We start from the raw sequence: 24342 nt of genomic DNA, 5'->3' as shown, positions 1-24342 counted from the left end.
TGCTGTTTGTCATGGAGTGGTGGCTTTACAAAATTCTGGCATGAAACAGCGTGCTATTGCTCGGCAGTATGGCATCACTCAAGGTCAGGTGTCAAAGATCCTGAAACGAAATGCTCAGAGGGGTGTCCCTACTCCAATACCGAGGCCAGGACGTCCACGCAGAAACACAAGGAGAGATGATCGCCAGCTGCACCGGTTAGTCTGCAATGGCCGTACCAAGTCAGCTAATCGGCTTAGGGCTGAGTGGCAGCAACTGACAAATGTGCCTGTATCCAGAAGGCTAGTCAACCAACGACTGGTTCATGCAGGCTATCGTGCCAGGCGTCCCCTGAGAAAGCCACGCCTGACCAGACAACACAGCCAGCGCCGATTGCAGTGGGCCAGAGAGCACCGTCAATGGCAGCCAGGACGCTGGAATCACGTGACCTTCAGTGACGAGTCTAGATTTCTGGTCTATCGTCAAGATGGCTGTGTCCGAGTGTGCAGACAAGTGCATGAAGCCCACAACGAAGATTGTATAGTGCCAAGTGTCCAAGTTGGAGGTGGTGGGGTGACCGTTTGGGCTGCTTTTCATGCAGGGGGCAAAACTGACCTGGTTGTTCTGAATGGAAACCTGAACCAGTTCAAGTACAGGGTCATTCTGGAAGAAACATTGCTTCCATTTGCTCGTGCAGCCTTTCGAGGAAACTTTGTCTTCCAAGATGACAATGCACGGCCTCATCATGCTCGCATGATCCAACACTTTCTTGCTGACCGTGGTGTAGAGCATATGGAGTGGCCTGCCATGTCCCCGGATATGAATCTGATACAGAACTAGTGGGCAGAATTAACGCGTCAAATCGACAACTTGGACCAGCAGCCTACCTCTGTGCGTGAATTGCAGCAGACTATTGTCACTGCATGGCAAGCGATTCCTGTCCAAACCTTGGCAAATCTCGTGAACAGCATACCTCGACGTGTACGTGCTCTCATGAATGCTCGTGGGGGTTACACGAAGTACTGAACTGTAATTTTACTGTCCTTAATCCCAGTCATAATTTAGCTTTTGTTTTTGTTGAAAAAAAACTTTGGCTAATGTGCAAAATAAAGAGATACTTCTGGAAAACGTACAGAAGTTTAACACAATACTGTCCGTGAATTGAGTTCGATATCAGTTTCCATCACTTTCAAGGATCAATTTATTTGCTTCGAAATGTCAAATGTGGTTTTTGTTTCTTTTAAAGGTCACATTAACAAAATCTAGAATAATTTCAACATAATTCCAATGAACTTTTGGTTCTAAGTCATCTTGAAAAGTAAGTTCACCCCCACCAAAAAAATATTCCATATTAAATGCCAAGTCTGTGTATATATATATATATATATATATATATATATATATATATATATATATATATATATATATATATATATTGTTGCGGATTCGGGGGTCGGCTCTCCCCTTATCAAATTGGGGTTAATCCCCTTGTCTTTTAAACTGGCCATCCCCAAATCCTGGAAGCTATGACGTCACTTCCGGTCGGTGGTAAGTAGGGTTGTAAGCCCAATTAGTCTTATTACCTAAGTACAACCACCGGCCGTAAAGGGAGGAGATAACTCCCACCCGAGCCGCAGCGTTAATGGATACGCCGAGCGAAACGAGCCGCGACTCGGGCCGTTAACAAATACTACACTCGATTAAAGCGGTTCCGAAATCGTGCCACAGGTACTCAATCGAGAAAAGACTAAAGCGATCGGCTAAGAGGAAACCAGAGTATAGGAAGAACAAAGGTAATTTATTTACAAACCAAAAAGAAGAGGAAAGGGAAGGAATATACAAGAAGAAGAAGAGCAAAAGGACACAGGGCAATCTTAACTATACAGTCTTGCTTACAACCCCGGACAAACATACACACTCACACGGGATGGTAGCTGGTAGGGGAGGAAGGTCCAAGCAGATGGTCCAGGCGATGGGATCCGGCTCCGGTCCACTCCAGTCCAGGCTCCGGTTCCGGTTCCGAGGGCGAAGAACAGCAGGCAGCTTCGCGTGTCATTGGCGCGCGACCGGACCTTACATATGCGAGGGGCTGGAATGCCGCGTACGTATAGCGTGCCAAACGCTCTCTTTCTCCCGATCACTCAATGTCCGTATCAAATGGAGCGCTCCCAGATCAGTCGGTTAACAATGGCTCGTGGCGCAGTCCTCTCAATAGCGTTACAATCGATGGCTCCCTGCGCAGTCCGTTACGAAAGGAGGTCGTACAATGCAATCGAGCTCTCCCCGCGCAGTCCTTTGAAACAAGCGTGCCTCCCGATCAATAGGTTCATAAAGCGCCTTTCCCAACGAGTCCGTTTATATCAATGCAATCGAGCTCTCCCCGCGCAGTCCGTGAGGGCGCTTGGCGCTTGCGCTTATATAACGCGCTTTGAAATCAATGCGCGCTTCATCGAGACACGCCCGCCAGTGAGCTCACCTCAGCCCTGGTTGGATGGCGAGGGCTCACCAGTTCCGCCCTTGACGGCTCGTTGACAGGGCCACGCCTCGTTCTTGGCGCTCCGCCCCCTTCTTCTCCAAGCTTGACCGCATGCGTAATGGCGTTTGGAGCAAGCGCTGAGGCGGCTGCGGCTGGCAGAGGCGCGTGCCACAATTTGGAGAGAGAGACTGGCAAAATGGATGGAATGGGGCCTATCTTATTTGATTAATGCAACTCAGATTCAACTATTGGGAACACAGGCTTAACTAGACACATACAAAGGAAATAACTGAAAGTCCTATGGTGTCCTACGTGTTGCTGTGGCCTAACTAAGGGTGCAACCTTTAACCTTTTAAATGATGGAATATTTACAAGAATTATTTACAAAAGTGAAGGTGCCAAAACCGCAACAATATCTGTATATATATATATATATATATATATATATATATATATATATATATATATATATATATATATATATATATATATATATATATATATATATATATATATCTGTGCAGCGTCTGTCCTGTGTTGTCACTGAACTACTTTCTCAAACTTTTGTGAAATCGTACCAAACTTCTGGAATGCACATATCTCTCCCGTCGGTATGTCCTAAGGGTATTTCTTTTGAAAAATATTCCAATCTTTTTTTTTTTTGGGGGGGGGGCTTTTTTTTTTTTTCAACTTCAATTGTTTATAAAATGTGATATCACGTATATTACAAATATATATGTGCAAAATAATTGTTTGAATTATGATTGGTTTAAACCATGACAAAACGCCAACTCGGGTACAGTCATTTATCTATATATCTACACATCTCGGCAGTGTCTGTGTTGTCACTTAACGACTCCCTCAAACTTTTGTTTCCATGGTTGTTAAGTGTTTTTAATAACATTGTGGTGGTTTTGAATCATGTGGTGGTGAGGTATTTTGAATTATGTGGTGGTGAGGTGTTTTTAAATGACGTGGTGGTGAGGTGTTTTAATATCACATGGTGGTGAGGTGTTTTTAAATCACATGGTGGTGAGGTGTTTTGAATTACGTGGTGGTGAGGTATTTATAATTACGTGGTGGTGAAGTGTTTTTAATTAGGTGGTGGTGAGGTGTTTTGAATTAGTTGGTGATGAAGTGTTTTGAATTATGTGGTGGTGAGGTGTTTTGAATTATTTGGTGGTGAGGTGTTTTTAATTTTGTGGCTGTGAGGTGTTTTTATTACGTGTTTTATGGCTATGAGGTGTTTTTATTACGTGTTTTATGGCTGTGAGGTGTTTTTATTACGTGTTTTATGGCTGTGAGGTGTTTTTAATTTTGTGGTGGTGAGGTGTTTTTATTACGTGTTTTATGGCTGTGAGGTGTTTTTATTACGTGTTTTATGGCTGTGAGGTGTTTTTATTTTCGTGGTGGTGAGGTGTTTTTATTACGTGTTTTTTGGCTGTGAGGTGTTTTTATTACGTGTTTTATGGCTGTGAGGTGTTTTTATTACGTGTTTTATGGCTGTGAGGTGTTTTTAATTTTGTTGTGGTGAGGTGTTTTTATTACGTGTTTTATGGCTGTGAGGTGTTTCAGTACGTGCTTGATGGCTGTGAGGTGTTTTCAATTTCATGGTGGTGAGGTGTTTTTAATTTCGTGGTGGTGAGGTGTTTTTATTATGTGTTTTATGGTGGTGAGGTGTTTTGAATTACTTGGTGGTGAGGTATTTTGAATTACGTGGGGGTGAGGTGTTTTGAATTACGTGGTGGTGCGGTGTTTTGAATTACTTGGTGGTGAGGTGTTTTGAATTACGTGGTGGTGAGGTGTAATCGTCCCAAACTTCCAGTCTGCACCTACCCCTCCCCTATGTATGTGCCGAGGGGTTCTTTCTTGAAAAAAAAAACATTCAACCTAAATTGCCTATAAAAATGTAATATCACAAACACAACAAATACATTTGTGCCAAGTAATTGTTTGTATTATGATTGGTGAAAATCATGACAACACAGCAACTCAGGGACAGTCATTCGCCTCAGCTAAAATAAGCCCGCTCCTCAGTATCGACGCTTGGTGAGGTGAGCGCAGCGAGCTGAGCCAAGCTAGTAGAGATATATATATATATACAGACTTGGCATTTAATATGGAATATTTTTTTTGTGGGGGTGAACTTACTTTTCAAGATGACTTAGAACCAAAAGTTCATTGGAATTATGTTGAAATTATTCTAGATTTTGTTAATGTGACCTTTAAAAGAAACAAAAAACACATTTGACATTTCGAAGCAAATAAATTGATCCTTGAAAGTGATGGAAACTGATATCGAACTCAATTCACGGACAGTACTGTGTTAAACTTCTGTACGTTTTCCAGAAGTATCTCTATTTTGCACATTAGCCAAAAAAAATTTCAACAAAAACAAAAGTTAAATTATGACTGGGATTACGGACAGTAAAATTACAGTTCAGTACTTCGTGTAACCCCCATGAGCATTCAGGAGAGCACGTACATGTCGAGGCATGCTGTTCACGAGATTTGCCAAGGTTTGGACAGGAATCGCCTGCCATGCAGTGACAATAGTCTGCTGGAAGTCACGCACAGAGGTAAGCTGCTGGTCCAAGTTGTCGATTTGACGCGTTAATTCTACCCACAAGTTCTCTATCGGATTCATATCCGGGGACATGGCAGGCCACTCCATATGCTCTACACCACGGTCAGCAAGAAAGTGTTGGATCATGCGAGCACGATGAGGCCGTGCATTGTCATCTTGGAAGACAAAGTTTCCTCGAAAGGCTGCATGAGCAAATGGAAGCAATGTTTCTTCCAGAATGACCCTGTACTTGAACTGGTTCAGGTTTCCATTCAGAAAAACCAGGTCAGTTTTGCCTCCTGCATGAAAAGCAGCCCAAACGATCACCCCACCACCTCCAGCTTGGACTCTTGGCACTATACAATCTTCGTTGTGGGCTTCATGCACTTGCCTGCGCACTCGGACGTGGCCATCTTGACGATACACCAGAAATCTAGACTCGTCACTGAAGGTCACGTGATTCCAGTGTCCTGGCTGCCATTGACGGTGCTCTCTGGCCCACTGCAATCGGCGCTGGCTGTGCTATCTGGTCAGGCGTGGCTTTCTCAGGGGACGCCTGGCACGATAGCCTGCTTGAACCAGTCGTTGGCTGACTAGCCTTCTGGATACAGGCACATTTGTCAGTTGCTGCCACTCAGCCCTAAGCCGATTAGCTGACTTGGTACGGCCATTGCAGACTAACCGGTGCAGCTGGCGATCATCTCTCCTTGTGGTTTTTTTTTTTTTTTTTTTTTTTTTTTTGTATACAAGATCGAGGCTCGTGAAAGAGCGAACATTAATCACAGAAAGACAAACAGACACACAAAACAAATAACATCGGGAGCGGTAGACAAGATGGGGAGAGAGGGGGAAGGACACAAACACAACATTTGAGAGCAGGGACCGAGAGACATGGAGACATCGAGAGAACTGTGGGAGGGAGAGGGCTTTGGGGGGGAGGCATGGGAAGGGGGGGGGGGGTGGGAGAGGTATAAAACATATGGACACTGCCAAGACTTCCAGGAAAGAAGTTGGAATTTCAAACAAGGTGGATCTGGGGTGAATTAGTGGGGGTAGAAAAGATCAAGGTTTTGGATGGGGGAAGATAAGAGATGGTGGTGAACAGCTGTTTTGAAGACCTGGAGGGAGGAGTGTGATTGAAGTGAGTGTGGGAGTTTGTTCCAGAGGCGGGAGAAAAGAGGAATGAAAGAGTGAAGGTGAGCAGAGAGCCGAGATTTCGGCAGTTTAACCATCAGAGGGTGGCTGGCAGATCTTGTGCAACCTGTAGGAATATTTGGGCGACAGAGCACAGAGAGAGCTGGGGGAGCAAGGCCGGAGAGGAGTCGGTAGAAGACAGAAAGACCACCTACCTGCCTGCGGTGAGTGAGTGAAAGGCCCTCAGAGATAGCTTCATCGCGGGAGATTCCAATGATTCTGAAAGCTTTGGATTCAACAGCGTGAAGCCGAGCCAGGTGTGAGGCAGGAGCACCAGCCCATAGGGGAGAACAGTATTCCATTGAGCTGCGGATGAAAGCCTTGTATGTGGTGAGGAGCTCAGGTGTGCCTAGGAAGGACTTCGCACGATGGAGGATGCCCAGTCGGCGACTGGCTTTGGAGGCCAGCTTGGAAATGTGGTTTTCCCAAGAAAGATCATGGCAGATGGTGAGACCCAAAAGCTTGAGCGACAGAACTTCTTGGAGAGGATTGTTGAGAAAGTAGATGGGAGGGTTGTCCAGTCGATCTTTTCGGAGAGACATAGTAAGAGTGTGAGATTTGTCAGGATTGAAAGACATGTTCCACATGTTTGACCAGTCTGTGATTTTGTCCAGGTCTTCAGAGAGTGAGGAGGCTGCAGACTGCCGATCTGAGGGAAGAGGAATGGAGCGGCAGAGAGTGGAGTCATCAGCAAAGAGATACAGAGGATTTTCCAGAGAGTCGGAGAGATCATTGATAAAGACCAGAAAAAGCACAGGGCCCAGCACACTGCCTTGGGGAACTCCAGCCTGAACGGGAAGGGGAGATGAGAGAAATCCATTCAGGGCCACACGTTGACTACGACCAGAGAGGAAGTCCGCAAGCCATGCATGGAGATTTCCATGGATACCATAGGAGAGTTTGGTGAGCAGAGCTGGGTGCCAGACCGTATCGAAGGCACGTGATATGTCAAGGGAGACAGCTCTGATTTCCTGTTTGGCATTGAGGACCTCCATCCATTGTTGAGACAGCAGAAGCAGCATGTCCAGAGTAGAGTGACCTGGTCTGAAACCAAATTGATGATCAGAGATCAAGCCATTGGAGAAGAGGAAAGATTTCATATCCGAAGCAATGATGGATTCCATGACTTTGCTGATAATTGGGAGCAGGCTGATTGGTCTGTAGTTGCAAGGATCTGTTTTTGCACCTTTTTTGTGTAAAGCGGTAATGTTTGCTGATTTCCAGGATGCTGGCAGATGACCTTGAGCAAAGGATAGCGTGAAAAGAACAGAGAGAGGGTGAGATAGAGCGGCAGAGCAGGATTTTAGGACCCGTGGGCTGATGCCATCTGGTCCAGTTGCAGAATCAGAGTCGAGGTTTGACAAAAACTCCTCCACCTTGTCAGGAGAGAAGGTCACAGAGTCCAGGAGCAGTTTGGTTCGACTGGGAAAGGTGGGAACAGAGAGAGATGGGTTTGGGACTAAGGATTTTGAGGCAAACACAGAGTTGAGGCATTCGGCTTTGTCACGTGCGATGTCAACTGTGTGGCCATTTGAGGTAAGGGAGGGGATGGAGGGGGAACAAACACCAGAAACGGATTTGACCAGACGCCACCAGGATTTGGAGGAAGGAGACAGGTTTGAGAGTTCATTCTTGAGTGAGGAGAGATAGTGCTTCCTGGCACTCCTGAGGGTAGACACACACTTGTTCCGAGCTTGGTGGAAGGAACTGAGATTTCCTTCAGTTGGATTAGCCTTCCAAGAGGCAAAGGCAAGTTGTTTCAGGGCAACTGCCTCACCACAAGATTCAGTGTACCATGGACGGGAGGAAGGGTATGACAACTGAAGACGAGATGGGATAAATCTGTGCATGAGAGAGATCAGTTTGCTTTGGAAGAATTCCCAGGAAGAATTGATGTCAGAGGCAGTGGAGATGGGAGACCAATCCAGACGATTGATGGCTGCTTGAAGACCGTCCCAGTCGGCCTGAGTGAAATGCCAGACTCGTCGACGCTGAGGAGGCTCTCTGAGAATGGCCAGAGAGATCTCCACTTTGACAAGCACATGATCAGAAGAACCGATTGGAGCAGAAGAAGAGCAGCAGACATTAGCAGGGAAGTTAGTCATAACCAAGTCTAGAAGAGAAGATACTCCATTGGCTGAGATCCGGGTCGGGAAATTGACAGATTGTGTCAATCCCAGTGAGTCACAGAAGTCCTTTGCTGAGGTGCCATGACTGGTGAGAGAGGAACCCACACCCAACCAGGTGGCATGATGACAATTTAAGTCACCACATATGAGGAAGAGAGAGTTGGGATGAGTGGATAGAAGTTGGTCCATGTTGTCAGACAGTGAAATGTAGATGGAGTCATCACTATTTGGGGGACGGTACAGAACACATATGAACAAAAGGTGGGAGCGGAGAGGAAGCCGTAGCCAGAGGTACTCCTGGGGGTGAGGAGGAGAGAGGGCAGTGCAAGGAGAGTGAGGAAGAGAGTTTTTGATAAAGATAGCCACCCCACCACCAGGCCGAGGCTCAGGTCTATCATACCGGAGGAGGGAGTAACCAGGAAGAGATATTAAGGAATCAGAGACATCTTGAAGGAGGAAAGTCTCTGTTAAGCAGATCAAGTCTGGATTGTCAGAAGCAACCTGTATGGAGAGATCAGTCAGGTTTGAGCGAAGGCCCCGGATGTTTGAGGTCCATACCGTTAATGAAGAGAGAAGGGGAGCATCGGGTACAGGACAGGGGAGGGGAGGAGTAGGGTAAGATGAAGGATGAGAGGGGGAGGTAGGGAGAGCAGTTGTTAGTGTGTCAGCGATTGCAGAAGAGTTCCAAGAAAGGGAAGGATGAGGAGGATGAAAGGTTTGAAGGTGAAGGGATGAGGCACAGAGAGGGGTTGTTTGAGGGGGGGGGGGGGCAGAGGAAAGAAGAAGGTTGGGGGGGGTGGAGGTATGAGATAGAAGGGAGACGAAGTGGGGAGGAGGCAGCTTTGAGGAGGAGGGGGGAGGAGGGAGAATTGGAGAGGAATGGTATGGGGGGAGATTTGAATGGGAGGAGTGAGGGGGGAGTTTAGGAGGGGAAGGGCAAGGGGGGAGTTCAGGAGTGGAAGGGCAAGGGGGGAGTTTAAGAGTGGCGGGGCAAGGGGGGAGTTTAGGAGTGTAGGTGCAAGGGGAGGGATTTGGATGGGAGGGATTTGGATGGGAGGGGCAAGAGGGGAGTTTAGAAAGTGGATGATTAATGAAAGACGAACATTGAAAACAAATTGGGTTTGTTGTGATTTTCAAGTTAGCAATCCGGTTCAGAATGATGGAGGAGGGATGGAATGAATGTGAATTTAGACCATGTAGTGAGGGAGACGTATAAGATATTGAATTTCTTTTTTTTGAGGTGGAATGAGTTGGAGAGGAAATTGAGAAAAGCCTTTTAAATAGGAAGAAAAACAGCGTGTTGTAAAATACCACTGAGTAAAACACTGAAGGGGAAAGGTTATACATATTTAAATAATATTTAAACAGAACCATGAACAATCTTATGTGCACAAAAATACCAACGGGGGGAGAGCCGGGAGGGACCACCACGAGTCACGTGAAGGGCAAACGGTGGATGGCAAGGAGTTAATGGGGGCGGGGCGAACAGCACACCTGGACAGAAAATACAGGATGAGTCAACAGTACACGTGGAGAAAGGAAAATAAATGTTTTTGGTTTTTTGTTTGTTTGTTTGGTTTTTGGGGGTGGGGGGGGGGGGGAGGTGGGGATTTAGAACGTTAGACAGAGTATTATGTTCGGGGTAGAAGGGAAAAAAACTAAGAGCCAAGCAAAACACGATTAAGATAACAAACACCGACGGGGGTACAACTACAAGGCCGCACACGAGGAGCAGAACACGATTAAATGACGTCCTGGCCTCGGTATTGGAGTAGGGACACCCCTCTGAGCATTTCGTTTCAGTATCTTTGACACCTGACCTTGAGTGATGCCATACTGCCGAGCAATAGCACGCTGTTTCATGCCAGAATTTCGTAAAGCCACCACTCCATGACAAACAGCATCGTCAAGTTGACGGACCATCTCCAGAGGAAGCGGCAATAACTTTTGTAGACGTGCAGCAGTTGTTTTCCACTAATACAGAACGCAACAACCCTTATATACCTGATTGTGAAGCCAATCGTCAAATGTACCTGTCCTTACATTTTGTCACGCCACCTGTGATATAATCCTGTTATTGACTTCTTGCTGCGAAAGACAATCAGTGACATGGTTCTTTCAACAAAGACATCACCGAAGGGTAAAATAAACTCACCAGATTGATATACTGAGTTCAGAAAGTAAACCCATCAAGAAAAAAAAAATTCCATATTAAATGCCAAGTCTGTATATATATATATATATATATATACAGTCACGTGAAAAAGTAAGTACACCCCATGTAAAGTTTTGACTTTTTCAACATATTTCAACACACAGCTATTTGATCTTCATTTCAACAATATTGAGAGATAAAGGTGAGATAATATAACAAATATCATGAAACATTTACATTTTGTAGTCCATTGTATAATTTAAATAAACATAAATGCAAATTTCGCATGTGGCAAAAGTAAGTACACCCTTGGCTCTAATAGGTGGTATTGCCCCGTTTGGCAGAAACAACCTCAAGTAGGCGTTTCTTATAACTGTCTACCAGTCTCTGACATCGACTGGGAGAAATTTTTGCCCACTCCTCCAGGCAGAATTATTTCAGCTGTGCGATGTTTGAGGGGTTTCTTGCATGCACAGCTCGTTTCAAATCCCCCCACAACATCTCGATGGGATTTAGATCCGGGCTTTGACTTGGCGATTCCAGAATCCTCCATTTCATTCTTTACAGCCATTCCTTGGTGGGTTTACTGGTATGTTTAGGGTCATTGTCATGTTGCAAGGTCCACCTTCGGTTGAGCTTCAACATTCCGACAGATGGCCTCACATTATCCTCAAGCACCCTCTGGTACAATGAAGAATTCATAGTGGATTATATGATGGTGAGCTGCCCAGGCCCTGATGCAGCAAAGCTGCCCCAAACCATAATATTTCCACCACCATACTTTACAGTTGGTATCAGGTTCTTGTGGTCAAATGCTGTCTTTGGTTTTCGCCAAACATGTCTTCTGGTACTGTGGCCAAATAGCTCTACCGTTGACTCATCTGTCCAGAGCACATTGTTCCAGAAGTGCTGGTCTTTGCCTCGGTGTTCATTGGCAAACTTTAGTCTTGCCCTGATGTTCTTTCTGGACAGCAAAGGTTTCCTCCTGGCACACCTCCCATGTAGATCAAATTTGTGCAGCCTCTTTCTAATGGTAGACTCGTGCACTTTGACATCAACAGTGGCAAGAGCTACCTGTCGGTCCCGTGATGACATTCTGGGGTTCTTAGAGACTTCTTTCAGCATCTTGCGGTCTGCTCTCGGGCTGAACTTGCTGGGACGGCCTGGCCTGAACAAGTTGGCAGTTGTTTGGATTCTTCTCCACTTGTAGATGATCTTCCTGACAGTCGAATGATTGATTTCAAATTGTTTGGAGATCTTTTTAAATCCCTTCCCAGACTCGTAGGCATCTACAACCTTCTTTCTGAAGGCCTCAGAGAGCTCTTTTGATCTAGGCATGGTGACGCCGCACACTTCAACAACAAAGAGCAAACCAAACTAAATGTCTGAGGTTTAAATAAGACAGGTTCCTCCAAGATCCTCTCGATCGATGTTCTAATCATTTGCACCTGAGCTGGTGCACCTGATTCTAATTTTAGGTATTTGAAGTAGTGATAAATGTAGGGGTGTACTTACTTTTTCCACATGTGAAATTTGCATTTATGTTTATTTAAATTATACAATGGACTACAAAATGTAAATGTTTCATGATATTTGTTATATTGTATCACCTTTATCTATCAATATTGTTGAAATGAAGATCAAATAGCTGTATGTTGAAAAAGTCCAAACTTTACATGGGGTGTACTTACTTTTTCACGTGACTGTATATATATATATATATATATATATATATATATATATATATATATATATATATATATATATATATACAGACTTGGCATTTAATATGGAATATATATTTTTTCTTGACTTGGGTTTACTTTCTTAACTCAGTATATCAATCTGGTGGCTTTCTTTTACACTTTGGTGATTTATTTGTTAAAAGAACCATGCCACTGATTGTCTGTCGCAGCAATAAGTCAGCAACAGGATTATATCACAGGTAGCGTGGTAAAATGTACGGACAGGTGCATTTGATGATTGGCTTCACAGTCGGGTATACAAGGGTTGTTGCGTTCTGTATTAGTGGAAAACAACTGCTGCACGTCTCCAAAAGTTATTGCCGCTTCCTCTGGAGATGGTCCGTCAACTCGACAATGCTGTTTGTCATGGAGTGGTGGCTTTACGAAATTACGGCATGAAACAGCGTGCTATTGTTCAGCAGTATGGCATCACTCAAGGTCAGGTGTCAAAGATCCTGAAACGAAATGCTCAGAGGGGTGTCCCTACTCCAATACCGAGGCCAGGACGTCCCCGCAGAACCACAAGGAGGGATGATCGCCAGCTGCACCGGTTAGTCCGCAATGGCCGTACCAAGTCAGCTAATCGGCTTAGGGCTGAGTGGCAGCAACTGACAAATGTGCCTGTATCCAGAAGGCTAGTCAACCAACGACTGGTTCAAGCAGGCTATCGTGCCAGGCGTCCCCTGAGAAAGCCACGCCTGACCAGACAACACCGCCAGCGCCGATTGCAGTGGGCCAGAGAGCACCGTCAATGGCAGCCAGGACACTGGAATCACGTGATCTTCAGTGACGAGTCGATTTCTGGTCTATCGTCAAGATGGCCGCGTCCGAGTGCGCAGACAAGTGCATGAAGCCTACAACAAACATTGTATAGTGCCAAGAGTCCAAGCTGGAGGTGGTGGGGTGACCGTTTGGGCTGCTTTTCATGCAGGGGGCAAAACTGACCTGGTTGTTCTGAATGGAAACCTGAACCAGTTCAAGTACAGGGTCATTCTGGAAGAAACATTGCTTCCATTTGCTCGTGCAGCCTTTCGAGGAAACTTTGTCTTCCAAGATGACAATGCACGGCCTCATCGTGCTCGCATGATCCAACACTTTCTTGCTGACCGTGGTGTAGAGCATATGGAGTGGCCTGCCATGTCCCCGGATATGAATCCGATAGAGAACTTGTGGGCAGAATTAACGCGTCAAATCGACCACTTGGACCAGCAGCCGACCTCTGTGCGTGAGTTGCAGCAGGCTATTGTCACTGCATGGCAAGCGATTCCTGTCCAAACCTTGGCAAATCTCGTGAACAGCATGCCTCAACGTGTACGTGCTCTCCTGAATGCTCGTGGGGGTTACACGAAGTACTGAACTGTAATTTTACTGTCCGTAATCCCAGTCGTAAGTTAACTTTTGTTTTTGTTAAAAAAGTTTTTGGCTAATGTGCAAAATAAAGAGATACTTCTGGAAAACGTACAGAAGTTTAACACAGTACTGTCCATGAATTGAGTTCGATATCAGTTTACATCACTTTCAAGGATCAATTTATTTGTTTCGAAATGTCAAATGTGGTTTTTGTTTCTTTTAAAGGTCACATTAACAAAATCTAGAATAATTTCAACATAATTCCAATGAACTTTTGGTTCTAAGACATCTTGAAAAGTAAGTTCACCCCCACAAAAAAAATATTCCATATTAAATGCCAAGTCTGTATATATATATATTGTTACGGAACCCAACGTCGGCCTATGGTTCCCCTTTGAGGGGGGATTAGTCCCCTCTCTTGTCATTGACCGACGTGGTCCCTGAAGCTGCACCGCGGCCTCCGGAAAGGCCGGTGAGCCGCTTCGTTCGCGACCGCGGATAAGATGGTAATTTGCCGAGCGGATGGCAGCCGCGGCCTGAACCATTAACAAAGACTAACCCGATTCTGAACGTTGGCCAAATCGTGCCACAGGTATTCAATTTGGAAAAGACAAAGACGACGGATGTGAAGAAGAAGAAAAGAGGTAGGAAATACGAATAGGATTTATTACTCTTTACAACCAAAAGAAACCAAGGAGAAGGAAGGATAATAAAATAAAGGCAGAAAGAGGGACGGACCAGAAGGACACAGTGAAACTTAGCTTACCTATGCAGTCTTACTTAACCCAGGACAGAACAAACAAAGACGGACTCACACGAATAGGGAAATGAAGGCAGGAACGAATCGCTGGAGGTGGATGGCTTGGCGGGAGAGGAAGGTTCAGCGGGGATCGGTCGGGCTGGAAGCGGACAGCCGCCGTCAAGATTCGAGCTGCGATCGCCAAAAACCGCCGCGGTTCCAAACTGCGCAGCGAAGCTCCTCCTGTGCATCGTACGCTCTCCAAAGCTGCTCCGGTCTCTCTCACGTTCCTCCACTCGGACTTGCCAGTTCGCTTCTCTTTTTCTCTCTCCGTCTGGGCTTGTCTCGACTCATCTGCCGTCTCTGGCGCAACTCTTAGAACTTCTTTCAAAGGCTTCCGCGCGCGCTTATATAACGCCTCGGGCGATCAAGCCGCCGGCCTCCAGGACACGCCCATCGGTGAGCTCGCCTCGGCCCTGATTGGTGGGCACGGGCTCTCTGGCTCCACCCTTGATGACGATGGGCGGGCACGCCCTTCTTCCCCGAGCTGACCACGCCGTAATGGCGGCAAATGCAGTTGGCAGTAGAGGCTTTGGGAATGGGAATGAAAGGGAATCGAAATGAAAGGGAATCTACTCTATTTGAATTTGGTACAATGGAGTATTAATTAATGGAAGACAAAGCCTTAACCTAATACACAGAATAAGGAAATAACTGTCAACAAGGAGGAAATCTATGATTGGCTAACGTGATTGTATATGACCTAATTAAGGGACGCCCTTTTGACCTTTATACACAACTGGAGGAAGGAGGGTGATATTTTACAATGTACTACACAATAAAAAACACAATTCTCATATCCACAACACTGCACCCTCCTCCTCTTAGGCACGTCCCGGGCCTATTACCTTTACTTTTAGTGTGACACGTAGGTGTAGTTCCCTCTACATTTAACCTGACCCTGAGTGTGACAGTTTTAAAACACAAATAAATATGTCCCGCTGCTCCATTGCACCCTGCCCAACAGATTTACGCCCACAGCTAACCGAATTGCGGATTTGTCTTCAAACTATACATTTACGATGGGGGAGTATTATTTACAACGACGCTATTTTTATTTACAATGGCAACCCAGGACCTGTGATTGTTCTTTTGGGGGGAAGACAGTCTGCTCTGGATCGACGCACCATGAAGCACCCAAAAACGCACCAAAAACACCATCAAGCACCAATCGGTGCACAGTCACCACAGTTCAATAATAAAAATAAAAACAACAAACCCTTGGTGGTGTCTTGCTCTTCGGCTCCCTCTGCTGGCCATGGTTCTTCTAGTTGTTGTCATCTTCTTTGCTGGCGGCCTATTTGGTATAATAAAAGCAAGCACAAAACATGTCCATTCTTTATTTATGGCCCACAGGGCCGACTATTGTGGTTCACCTGTGTGGCATAGGTGCCCTGTGACCAAGGTCCGCCAGCAAGATCTCGGGCCTTCATGGCCGGTTCCAGCAGAGGGGCCATGCCCCAACCCATGGGGTCCACAAGTGGTGCTCAGCCACAGACATGTGGCCCATACGTGGTGCATCGATGCAGACAGTTGTGGTTGCGAGAGTTTCGGTCGCACAATGGCGGACTCACGCACGCTCCCCTCGGCGCCCAGTGGCGCACAGTCCTCGTGTGGGAGACAAGGTGGGGGGGAAAGACAGGTGAGCGAGGGGTAAGGTCACAAGGGTACACATCAATAAAGGCAATGCAAGGCGAGGTGCGTATGGAGACGGAGCGGAGAAAAGCTCGTCCCTACCGTACGCCCCCCCACGTGACCTACACTACCCTTGCCCTTACCCCATATGTACAACAATCTACACATTTACAAATTCGTCACTAATGTCTCGTCTTCCCCATATTTCCCCTATACCAAATTCGTCTTCACTCCCACTACTTCAAAATTTGCCATCACCCAATTCATCATCAATCCTCATAAGGAGGGAGAGATGGAACAACAAAGCACAATGTCATACCCACGTCATGATGCGTCTCACAATCCAAACATTTGCACAATAAAAATAATAAAACATGGCATGGTGCGGAGCCCTGTCACCTCAGGTGAGTGGATGTAGATGGTGCAAGGAGATTCTTAATCCTAACTACTTCCTAAATGACCTTAACACACATTACACTACCCGGGGTCTTCCCTGCCAATCCATTGGCCAACTTACACTATGGGTTCTAAAAACCAATTCCCATTGACCAAACTGTGGTGCTTATCAATTTGGGGTCTCCCTCCCCCGATTCATCTCCCGGTGCCCTTGCACAATTTCCGGGCTGAGTCGTGTAGCTCTCCCAGCAGGTCTACCCACCTGCACACCTCCACCACTGTAGTTGCCACCCGAGCTTACCTCGCTCCTCACCCTAACCTATCTCATTGGGGAAGGCCCCTCCTGGCTCTGTCACCCCTCGGTGCCCTCTGGCACTGGGCTACCCGGGTCCGTCCTCCGGATCCTCGGGCCCCATCCACAACTCTAAAGGCTCCCAGAGCCCACCTGCGGCCTCACCTGGCCGACATCCTCACAGTGGTGGAGTGCCCAATCAACTACACATACTAACAGGCTACACGCCCAGCCATTTCCACATCACTAATGCACCCATCCAAACTCCATTCTTCCACCACGCACCACAGATGCCAATATCCAACCACAATTTACCTGTACCCTCTACCTAACTCTTACACTACCCTCCCTGGGTATTCGTGATGGGGTTCATCCTCCTTTCCCCCATCCACACCTTCGCACCATCCACTCCACTCCACAGTTTCCACCATACTCACTCCACGACCATCCATTCCATACTCCATATATTCCACACAACCATTCTCCATACACCTGCAGTTGCACACCTGTGCAATCACACCTGGTGCCACCTGCACCCTCCTTCCTCCCTGGACCATTTGGTCAACACAACACACATCACCATCACTCACTCATACACTGCTCCATACACCTGTTCAGTTGCACACCTGTGCAATCTCACTTGTTCCTCACTCACTGCTCCATACACTTCCACGCTCAATACCCTTTCGATCCTCAAACACTCGGCATCATCTCATCTAACTACTCCCCTCTGGAACTTGCGCTTCCCAGTCGCCCCTTTAAACGATTGCGCTCCCTCGTCATTATCATCCAACTAATCTACCTGCGTCCCCACGACAAGTTTCATTGTCACTACCTAACCTTAGCGTTACCCATTGTCAATCTCTAGGTCCATACACACTATATCCTAACCCTCCCGGGCTAGTTTTCACTGCCATAAACCCCATAAACCTCGTGCTCCTTTGCCCCCACTGTGAGGGATGGCAGAGTTGCCATCCCACCACATCGGGCATCTCTCACTACCAATTTGGCACATCAAATTTCAGCCAATTAAAAATTTGCCAATCCTTTGCCAATCATCAAATTTTGTTTTTCAATTTCGGGTCCAAAACACTATCCTCATCACACGTCTACTCACTTGAGCCTCTCGGTGCGCCAATTCATTTCTAAAGCTCGGCTTCGCAAAGCCGAGCAATGAATGCGGGTTGCTTGGTGCCGGCGGTTGGATCCGTCCGGCATTCGGTGCAGGCAAGGAGGTTTACTCGGGCCGAGATTCAACGCACCATCTCGGCACGGAGCCATCCAATGGCCCGATCTCGCCCTGCCGGAACGCCTCAACAAAAGGGGGTCGCCATGACGACCCTTCAAACCGGGCCGCCCGCTCCGCCTAGCGGAGCACGGACGCGGCCGTTCAGAGCGAGGCCTGGCGTGGATCGCGTATGGCTGTTCTTTCGAAACCGCCGCGGTCACGATCCCCGCGAGTCCCCGCTGCACACGAAGCTGCCCGGCACGCACCGAAGGCCCGCTTCGGCTATAAGTCGCTCTAACCGCTAACCCGGTTAGCGTCGATGCTCCACTTGCATGCTCACACCCCGCAGCCCGTTCCTTGCTCATACATCCAGCCGTCTCCATGCTCTTTGTCATTGCACCTTCCCTGACACACCCAGGTACACTCATGCCGCTTACAGACTTTGTCACACACCTGACCACCGCACACCTTTGCACACACCCGTCGTTCGCACACCTCACCAACACACCTCTTCGCGCCCCCTCCTCGGTCACCTCTGTGACAACCACAGGTGTGCTCTCATGCCCCACCCCCCTTCCCACGCCTCCTCCCCCCAAGCCCTCTCCCTCCCACATATCTCCCAATGTCCCTGCCCTCAAATGTTGTGTTTGTGCTTCCTCTCTCTTCCCATCTTGTCTCCCGCTCCCTTTATTATATATTTTGTGTGTCCGTTTGATTTTTTTGTGATTAATGTTAGCTCTTACACGAGCCTCGATCTTGTATAAAAAAAAAAGAGTGTTGCTCAGAAAGTAGATGGGAGGGTTGTCCAGACGGTCTTCACGCAGAGACAAAGTGAGAGTGTGAGATTTGTCAGGATTGAAAGACATGTTCTACTTGTTTGACCAGTTTGTGATTTTGTCCAGGTCTGCAGAGAATGAAGAGGCTGCAGCCTGCCGATCTGAGGGTTGAGATATGGAGCGGCAGAGAGTATTGATGAAACAATAATATTTATGTAGATGGGAGAATTGAGGCAGTCATTGGTTCTTGTTAGATTGGTGCCATCCTTGTCTTTGACCATGTTTGTCTGGTCACTGCAGTAGATAAAGTAGGAGAGTAAGTCTTTGAACAATGTGTTGATCGTGAACAAGTGTTGATCGTGAACAGCTGCTGTAGCTTCTACGTTGTCAACTTTGTTGTCCCAGTAAGCTGATGACAATGGATTGCCTCCTTATTTCCAGGCAGCGCAGGTGGAGCTAGTAGGGTTTTAGGGTGTATTCGTAGGGGGATAAATTATAAATCAAGAGCTGGTGTTAGCTCTGTTCAGTAATTTAGTGTGGCCTCATCTCGAACATTGTGTTCAATTTTGGTCACCACATCTGATGAAGGACATCATTGCCATGGGGACGGCACAGCGCAGAGCAACTACGTTGATTCCGGGCCAAGGGGCTGAAACAGACAGCACTTCTTCCATTAGAAAGGAGGCGATTACAAGGGGATCTGACAAAGATGTTTTCGATAAGGAAAAGCATAGACAAAATAAGTGCAGGATTGTTCAGCAGAATGAACACTGACAGGGCAATGGGGCACCGTTGTTTAATAGTAAACTAGGGAGTTTATAGAACACCTTACCCCACACAGGGTTCAAATATATAATTTAATTAAAATAAAATAATTATTTTAAAAGTCGTAGAAAAAAAAATTCCGGAAGTTTCGTGGTCTTATACACCACCTTGTATATCATGTCCAAGTACTGCAAAACTGGAGGTTTTTGGAAGCAATAAGAGGGCAATTTGTGTTAGACTGTTCAAGTATCATCCCAAAATTCGCCAATTGGTGTCTGTGTGATGAATTTTTGACCGCGATACATTCCATCACTACTTATCCAATCTCAACCAAACTTGACATGATGACGGAGGGTTACACAATGAAGGTTGTAGCACATTCATTTGTGCCTCTCCCCATGGGGGTTTTCTCCCCCGAGCGGGGTTTCCCCGCCATTGCCGTCAATGGGGTTACATGTTGAAGTGTATATCCATGATAAGTTAGCTTTATGGTGGCGTTTTTCCAAGGCTGCTTCGAATAACAAAACGATCGATAATAGCATAATATTAATGTTATTACAAAAGAATATTAATACCAAAAATATCCCACCTCCCCAAGGGGTTTTTCCTCCTTTAACAAACGTCGAGTCAACGTTTATAAATGGCTTATCATTGCGTTTTTGTGGAAGCAATGGCCCAACGGCCTCCACCAGAAGTAAAAATATTATAAACTACAAACATGTATGATTAGCTTTTTGAACAGTCGCTAATGCTATTTATAACACTAAACAAAGAAATTTGTAGGAATCCCGACATCCGTGAGGTAAGTTTTACTTACAGAACAGAGCGAAGATCTATGGTACTCGATATACCCCACAAGGGTTGGGTAAAAAAACATGGATCCTTCCTGGCGCTAACATGGCGTTTTTCGTGGTGGCCTTTTGAAACTCGCTCCTGCTGTTTGATACGAAACTGAAAGGGAGTAAGCCTGGGTTTTGCTCATTTACCAAGAAGCTAGCTAGCGCTTGCCAAGCTGGCCGTTCCTTAACGGTTTTGAATGGAGTGTTTGCTCAAATGCTTAAACCACTTGGCAATCTCTCCACAAGAAACTTGGTCAATGAACACACACCCAATGTTCTTGAGACCCGACCATAGATCGACTGTAATCTATATACCCCAAAGAGGAATGAACCTTCCTGCCCCTCCCGTAGTGAGCAGGTGTACTAGTATTAAAGTATAATTAAATTGAAATAAAATAGATTGTAATGGTCGTATAGAAAAGCTAATACCACAAGTTTACCACCATTGACAGTGGCATACATATTACATATACACATTGACATCGTGACATATTACACCACCTTATCTTACACATTAAATCAGTTATTCGTGCCTGTTGTTTGTGTCCTTTAAGACACCCTTAAAAACAGTAAGTTTCCTGTTTGGAATGATTTTCATTTTTGTTTGACTGCCAGACAGGCAGACCGACTATAAAATATTATCTCGCTCATCTCTGCGCATGCCCGATCAGGTCAAAATCAGAGCCAACATACTGCGAAACTACAGGTTCATTTTCGACTCCTGTTCCAATTCATGTTCAAAATATAACGTTCATTTGAAATGAAGTTGGCATCTAGTCCAAAGTCATTGAACCAAAACCTCAATCAAGAATGCCGTCTTTTTACTTTTTTGTGTTTGAGCACTATGTCCAGAATGATGGGATCATCTTGTCATGCGTGAGCACGATGTGTTCATTTTCAAGGATCGTGTTTGGTTTGTTTTTCCATGATTGTTCTGGAACCAGAATGTTCAGATGTGCCGGTGGATTGCTCTACAGACGCCCTCATGTCTTTCTGTGTACAACTGTTCTGACATGAGGTTTTTTACATCCCGGAAGGAGGTGACTGGTACTCTCTGTTTCTGTTCCACAAAACCTGCATTAGTCCGATTGGCTCAATCCCGCTATTTTCTTCAAGCCATTAGTGTAGTGTCATTGGTCTTTGGCATTTATGATTACTTGTTCTCCATCCCAATTAATTTGACCTCTTCTTATCCATGCCAATGAGCCTTTCCACATTATGATTTCCCATGTAAACAGAAAGTATATCACAGTGATTACTTATCCCCTTTGTTTAAATAGCACAAAATTGAGGATAAATTTGTTTGTAAATTACCTCTATTTATTTTCTATTTCAGCTGGAGTGGAAAACCAAAGCAGTGGATCATTTAAAGCAGACCCTAACCCTAACAAGAAGAAGCAACGCAGCAGCAGAATCCCTGAGGAGTGTTGCAATGGGCTCAATTTTATAGATAAACTGGAAATGGTTACCAAAAGGAAGGTGAGTGTTTTCATTTGGGATTTCTTGTTGTTTTTCACGTCAAGCACGATGATAGTACATTGTCTCACAGACTACAGCCTCGGCATCAGCATTTCTCTTTCCCGAGGATTTATTAAGTCTCATTAGTCACGGAGGTGTTGCAACAACATTCTGTGCATCACTCGGTCAACATTTCCCAGAATGGGTCTTCGGGGTGTTTTGGGTTTTTGGGTATTCAAGGTCTTTTTGAGCCTCAGGGCCTTGAAGGGTATTTTGGATCTTTGGGGTGTTTTGGGTCTTGAGTGTTTTGGGTCTTGAGTGTTTTGGGTCTTGAGTGTTTTGGGTCTTGAGTGTTTTGGGTCTTGAGTGTTTTGGGTCTTTATGGTGTTTTGGGTCTTCAGGGGTCTTGGGGAAATTAAAGGGTCGTCAAGGGTCTGAGGGGTCTCAGCAGTCTTGGCTGTCAGGCAGATCTTGTGTGACCTGTAGGAATATTTGGGGGACAGAGCCCAGAGAGAGCTGGGGGAGCAAGGCCGGAGAGGAGTCGGTAGAAGACAAAGACCACCAACCTGCCTGTGGTGAGTAAGTGAAAGGCCCTCGGAGTTAGCTTCATCGCAGGAGATTCCAATGATTCTGAAAGCTTTCGTTTCAACAGCTTGAAGCCGAGCTAGGTGAGAGGCAGGAGCACCAGCCCAGAGGGGAGAACAGTATTTCATTGAACTGCGGATGAAAGCCTTGTATGTGGTAAGGAGCTCAGGTGTGCCAAGGAAGGACTTCGCACGACGGAGGATGCCCAGCCAGCGACTGGCTTTGGAGGCCAGATTTTAAATGTGGTTTTCCCAGGAAAGATCATGGCAGATAGTGAGACCCAAAAGCTTGAGTGACAGAACTTCTTGGAGAGGATTATTCAGAAAATGGATGGGAAGGTGGTCCAGTCGGTCTTTTCGGAGAGACATAGTAAGAGTGTGAGTGACCATCTTCTACCTAAAGTGACTGCTACCTTTGCTTTCAGTTTGTTTTATTTGTATACAAAGTCTAGGTTCGTAGCAGAGTTGGAACATTAGAGTGTAGTGGGAAAGGGAGAGAGAAGGTGGTCACCAACGGCAGGAAAGAGGAGAACCAGAGAGGGAGGAAGAATGTAAGGGGGTTGAGGTGTAGTTGATGAGGGTAAATACACCATGACCAAAAGTATGCGGACACCCCTTCTAATTAGTGGATTCGGTCGTTTCAGCCACACCCATTGCTGACAGGAATATATAATCAAGCACACTGCCATGCAATCTCCAGAGACAAACACTGGCAGTAGAATGGGCCATACTGAAGAGCTCAGTGACTTTCAACGTGGCACCGTCATCGGATGCCACCTTTCCAACAAGTCAGGTTGTCTAATTTCTGCCCTGCTGGAGCTGCCCCGGTCAACTGTAAGTGCTGTTATTGTGAAGTGGAAACGTCTAGTAGCAATAACAGCTCAGCCGCGAAGTTGTAGGCCACACAAGCTCACAGAACGGAACCACCGAGTGCTGAAGCGCGTATACAAAGTCTATTTGATTGAAGAAAAATAGCACGTAAAAATAGTCTGTCCTCGGTTACAACACTCACTACCGAGTTCCAAACTGCCTCTGGAAGTAACGTCAGCACAACAACTGTTCGTCGGGAGCTTCATGAAATGGATTTCCATGGCTAAGCAGCCGCACTCAAGCCTAAGATCACCATGCGCAATGCCAAGCATTGGCTGGAGTGGTGTAAAGCTCACCACCATTGGACTCTGGAACAGTGGAAACACGTTCTCTTGAGTGATGAATCACGTTTCACCATCTGGCAGTCCGATGGACGAATCTGGTTTTGGCGGATGCCAGGAGAACACTACCTGCCTGAATGCATAGTGCCAACTGTAAAGTTTGGTGGAGGAGGAATAATGGTCTGGGGCTGTTTTTCATAGTTCGGGCTATGCCTCTTCGTTCCAGTGAAGGGAAATCTTAACGCTACAGCATACAATGACATTCTAGACGATTGTGTGCTTTCAACTCCGTGGCAACAGTTTGGAGAAGGCCCTTTCCTGTTTCAGCATGACAATGGGTCCATACAGAAATGGTTTGTCAAGATCGGTGTGGAAGAATTTGACTGGCCTGCACAGAGCCCTGACCTAAACCCCATCGAATACATCTGGGATGATTTGCAACGCCGACTGTGAGCTAGGCCTAATCGCCCAACATCAGTGCCCGACCTCACTAATGCTCTTGCGGCTGAATGGAAGCAAATCTCCACAGCAATGTTCCGACATCCAGTAGAAAGCCTTCCCAGAAGAGTGTAGACTGTAGGCTGTTATAGTAGCAAAGGGTGAGGGGGGGGGGGGGGGAAGGACCAATTCCATATTATTGCCCGTGATTTTGGAATGAGATGTTTGATGTTTGGGTGTCCATATACTTTTGGTCATGTAGTGTAATATGAATATGGAAGGGGGTGAAACTTTTGTCTTGAAACTTACAAAGAAGAACATCTCCTCTTTCAAGTTAAGTGGAGAGGTTCTTCTTTGACAGTTAAAGGTTTCTAAAATGTATAATCTCA

The 24342-nt window shown here is 46.2% G+C and overlaps 1 long non-coding RNA gene across 1 annotated transcript in view; it reads left to right on the top strand.

Moving 5' to 3' along the window:
* The window catches only part of LOC137422668 (uncharacterized), a 28479-nt gene extending 6768 nt beyond the window's left edge, over positions 1-21711 (top strand). The window contains exon 3 of the long non-coding RNA XR_010983572.2: positions 21659-21711. This is a non-coding gene — a long non-coding RNA (uncharacterized LOC137422668). The remainder of the gene's footprint in view (positions 1-21658) is intronic.
* The last annotated feature ends 2631 nt before the right edge of the window (positions 21712-24342 follow it).

Source organism: Myxine glutinosa, chromosome 2 (assembly GCF_964187855.1).
Source record: "Myxine glutinosa chromosome 2, kmMyxGlut1.1, whole genome shotgun sequence".
Classification (NCBI taxonomy): Eukaryota; Metazoa; Chordata; class Myxini; order Myxiniformes; family Myxinidae; genus Myxine; species Myxine glutinosa.
This window is presented reverse-complemented; position numbering and strand designations above follow the sequence as displayed.